Source organism: Coenobita brevimanus, chromosome 63 (genome assembly GCF_032717465.1).
Source record: "Coenobita brevimanus isolate Jiangsu-jjx chromosome 63, ASM3271746v2, whole genome shotgun sequence".
Lineage (NCBI taxonomy): Eukaryota > Metazoa > Arthropoda > Malacostraca > Decapoda > Coenobitidae > Coenobita > Coenobita brevimanus.
Window position 1 is genome coordinate 10,353,813 of NC_137016.1, and position 5,090 is coordinate 10,358,902.

Genomic DNA, 5,090 nt, shown 5'->3' on the forward strand with positions numbered 1-5,090 from the left:
CCCAACTCACACTACCAGTAATAGCTTTAGAAAATTGTCCTCCTGATGCAAAGGGTAATAGAAATTCACATAATGGAGCATTTAGAAAAAGATCCACTGATCCAGCTCTACTCATGTCTGTGTCTAAGAAACAGGCTGAGCATTAAGCATAAGTCCGTTTGTATATATGTACTACAACTCTAACCTGGGATTTAAAAAAAAAAAAAAATGATAGTCCCCCCACCCACACAAAACCTTCAGTGTAAAAATGTCCTGTACATAATCCCTTTAGTCCAGTTCAATTAATATACAACCATTTATATGTACAAAACACACCTACAGTATTTGCATGACCATCTTCTACCTATGGCCAATAAAAAAAACTTCAGCAAGTGATGTGACAGATGTTGGAAGCAGTGAGTTGAGGAGCTTGGACAACAGGGAGAGTGGATTGCTGCAGCCTGGTAGGGAGAGAGACACCGTGTTACTAGAGTAATAAGCAAAATAAATGCATAGGTAGAGATATTAGGAAGTTTACTGATGACAATATGGGCCCTAGTGTTTTAGTACAGCAGGAAAAACATCATATGATCATAACTGATCATCAGCATAATAAGAAATACTGCCATCATATTCATCATCTTTATGATGTTTTTCCTGGTGCTGTAGTCCCAGGCTCCTCTGAAGGTGAACCAGTGAACTTCATGCTCTTATCTTGCAGTCAATTCTCATTCTTTTCGGGGGATAACAAGACTGGGTACATGGTTATATCAGTGCCACTGCATGAAGGCATCCCTCTATACTGGCTACATGGTTATATCAGTGCCACTGCATGAAGGCATCCCTCTATACTGGCTACATGGTTATATCAGTGCCACTGCATGAAGGCATCCCTCTATACTGGCTACATGGTTATATCAGTGCCACTGCATGAAGGCATCCCTCTATACTGGCTACATGGTTATATCAGTGCCACTGCATGAAGGCATCCCTCTATACTGGCTACATGGTTATATCAGTGCCACTGCATGAAGGCATCCCTCTATACTGGCTACATGGTTATATCAGTGCCACTGCATGAAGGCATCCCTCTATACTGGCTACATGGTTATATCAGTGCCACTGCATGAAGGCATCCTTCAATAGCATCTTGATACAACAAAATAACAAAATACTACTTATATGCTTTCTCTTTCTGGATCCTACCTAACCTGATGTTTTAATGGAATTAGGGTTATCCATCAATCCATCATCCAACCCTATGTTGCCCCATGAAGAATGTAGGGGCCTAGGGCTAGGCAAGTTGGTCCTGACACATAAGATGAGAGTGACCAGCCTCACTCATCCCTGCATGGCATTACATGTGCATTATACCCCAACCACCCCTTGGATATTAACCTACATAGGCCCAATCTGACTGGGGCGCCTGAATTACCCACTAAACCACCAGATGCCATAATTTGGTTAAATGGTTACCACCCAGCACAGTAAATGGTTTCCTGGTGTACAGGAAATCATTTGGCTTGTCACTCAGTGTAGAGTCACCCACAGGCAGAAGAAAGAGGAAAGAATGAAGGAAGGCAAGACAGAAGAGGAAGGAAGGAGGACAGGAAAGGGCAGACACCCAAAGCAGCACTACACAGTGAGTGGATGGTGAGTCCCCCCACCTACCAACAAGTTAGGGTAATAAGAGGGGGTGATAGTAATCATCTCAACCCTTTAAAAAAAAAAAAAAAAAAAAAAAAAAAAAAGTTGGGTGGACAGTAGGATTGGAGGGGGAAAGGGGATGACCAAGGCCCATCATTTAGAAACTGGCTAATATCTCTCCTAAGTGATTATTCTGCTTATTACTCCTTACTATCCTCTTGTGTCATTTAAATCATTACAATACCTCCATACTCAGCATAAATAACATACAAGTTGACAGCAGGCAGCCCTATCCAAAAATAATTAGCTAAGGAAACGATGCTAGGCAGCCTCCTTAAGTTACAAGAATATGGACCCAGGGGTTATGCTGATACAACGACAATTAATACTATTTTGTGGCCTATTACACAGGCAGCTGGAGCGACTCAGTGCCAACGGTGCAACGGTTACCAGCCTCACTTGCCCACCCCTCAGATGAAACCCTTACAGTCTCCATCCAGCTGGAGCATCTTAACCCACTAATCCACCACCCAACATAGCAAATGATTTGGGATATTGCAAACCATTTCACTTGTCACTCAGGGGCACTACACAGGAGACAAGGAAGGATGGGGACAACATGAGGTAGAGAGAGAGGGGATGGGGACTACAAGCAGAGAGGGGGGATGAGGATGGGGACATCAAGGAGAGGGGGAGATGGGGATTGTATCAAGGGGAGGGGACTACATCAAGTAGAGCACAGAGGAGGGGGAAGGGGTGGGGACAGAGAAAAAGGGGGAAGAGAGAGAGAGTGACTGCACCCCCACCTTCCACTATTATACTATAACTTTTTAATGATAAATACAACCACCATTACAACCAATGTTTCACCTTTCACAAACAAGACAAATGATAAAGAAGGAATAAGATAAGTTTTAATCAAGTGGACATAAAATGTATTTTACTCATAATAAAAACAACTGTAACCTTCAATACATTAATTACCTTGGGCATCAAGAAGGGTGAGTATGACGGCACACTTAGGTGTCAACTGGCAGTCCATCTCACCCTTAAAGTAGTTGATCACGTGTCCTCGCACCTCTGTTGTGAATGGGATCAGAACAAAATTGGTTAAAAATAATAATAAAATTGTTAAAAAACCACTCCTTCAACCATTATGCAACCCTCCAGTGTCCCATCAGGAGCACAGGTGCCTGGGTCTGCACACCTTAGTCCACGCTGGATTACAAGGCAAGTGACCAGTTGCTCTTTCTTGAATAAGGGAAGTGTTGGCAGTAAGGGAGGAGGAGGAGGCTGGAACTAAGAGAGATGAGAATGAAATGGAAGTGGAGGAAGAGGCTGGCATTATGAGAAAAGGAGTGGGGGGTGGAGCTGACATTGAGAGAGGAGAATGGAGGAAGAAGGGGTTGGCAATGTGATAGACGGAAAGGAGGAGGAGCATGGAGCTGGCACACACACACAAAGGAGAAGGCAGAGGCTGGCTCAGAGATGAGGAGGAGGAAGGGGCTGGCATTGAGACAGAGAAGAGGAGGAATAAGGAGCTGGCAGAGAGAGAGAGAGAGACAGAAAGGGGTAGGCACTGGGAAATGAAGGGGAGGAGGAGTAGGGGGCTACAAGTGAGAGGGAGGGAGGGAGGGAGAAGGAGGTGTAGGGGATGTGCACTGAGAAAGGAAGAAGCTAGGTGTAAGGGACAAGGGACTGAGGAGGGAGCAAGGTGTAAGGGAAGTGCACTGAGAAAGGAGGGGGATGAGGAGAAGGCTGCAGATGAGAGAGATGGGGGAGGGGATAAGTCTCTGTGAAGATAGAGGGTGATGGTGGAGGGAGGAGAAAGGGGCTGGCACTGAGAGAGAAAGGAAAGAGAAGGAAATTACTAACACTGGGGGAAGAGAGAGAGAGAAGGGGGGGGGCTGGTATTAAGAGAAGAGGAGGAGGAAGAGGCTGGCACTGAGGGAGGAAGAGTAATGAAAACTGTTTAGGGAAAAGTTACCAGTAAAGAAGTGTCAATCCTAAGATCAGATGATAAAAATTTTTCAGTGTGGATACCAAAAAATATTACCATATACCTGGGCCTTTCAGTATGAGGTCTTTAAAGTATTTATTTTCATTATCCACAGACAATTAACATTAACTGTATTTTACTTTGAAGGGAGTACTATCAGCGTCTTGGTTACAGGAAGTCATCCCAGTTCAATAAAATTGTCAGAGAAATTTTAAAAATAAATAAAAATTTACACCAGTATCATACTGAAAGGTTTAGGTCCAAATCACAAAACATTATCCATAAACAGTTTAAATTTACTGTATTTTTTAAGAGAGTACTTGCATCTTGGCTGTATGTGGTTCATCACAATTCAATAAAATTGTTAGAAGAATGAATTTTAAAAAATACATCATCATACTGAAAGGTTTAATGGATCCAAAGCACAAAAGGTTAAACTTCAGTGGTTTCTTTAAATATACACTCACTATTGCCAGATTATTTACTTCAGCATTATATGAACCTCTAATCATGAAGTGTCTGAAATCCATACTTAACTCCTCCAGTTACATCTCTTGATATCTTGGCTGGAGGTAAAGAATAAAAAATATATATATATAAACCAATTAAGAAGACACAATTATATAATAATAACTCTCATCTTAAATGTCGGGACCAACAGCCTAGCCCCGGGCTCCTACGCTCCTCATGGGGCAATGTAGGATTGGATGATGGATGGATGGAACAATAATAATAAAAACTAAGCCAAAAATTACATGCCAGATTTGTCAGTAAATAAATCCACCTGACAAACTATGCATCATCCAGATATCAGTGGAGTTTCATTACCTTATGATAAATACACTGCTGGACACATACAGACAAACAAAGGTAATTGTATACAATGACAGCAAACACAGGTAGACATGACTAACCTTGCATCATCCAAGTATCGGTGAGTGACTGGAGGCGTTTACCAAGAGACAGTGCTTGTTTGGGCAACACTAGAGGCCTTGCATGTTGCTGCTGCCCCTCCACTGTGGATGATGGGCAGGCCAGGGGATGAGGGGTGGGTTGGAGGAAGTGGGAGGCTCGGCTGATCAGTTTTGCCTGCCACACTAACAATCCTGCTCACTGGCTCAGATCTGATACTTACCGAATGCCCTGTGGGAGAACGAGTCACTTTAACTCCTCTGCAATTACACTGATTTTCAGTACTGTATAATCCTGCTATATACAGACCTGATTCTGCTTGGGTAAATATAAAAACTTGAGAGGTCTGACATACCACCAGACTGCCTGTTCATACATAGCATCCCAAAATTTCTCCCCCCAATTCCTATCAGAGAAAAGGGATGAGGTAGGATCCCCCCCCCCCACCACCAGAAAGAGAGAGTATAACAATCAAACAGCATACCCAGTGACATATGCCAGTTATTAATATATCACCAAACAATGAAATAATGGCTCCACCTCATACATACAC

General features: G+C 42.9%; 1 long non-coding RNA gene across 1 annotated transcript; it reads right to left on the bottom strand.

The window, feature by feature from the left end:
• Positions 1-404: 404 nt before the first annotated feature.
• On the bottom strand, positions 405-4,557 carry LOC145404299 (uncharacterized). Its single transcript, XR_013898170.1, has 3 exons — positions 4,540-4,557; positions 2,611-2,706; positions 405-440 (listed from the first exon to the last, which is right to left on the bottom strand). It is a non-coding gene; the product is annotated as an uncharacterized LOC145404299 (long non-coding RNA).
• Between the last annotated feature and the right edge of the window lie 533 nt (positions 4,558-5,090).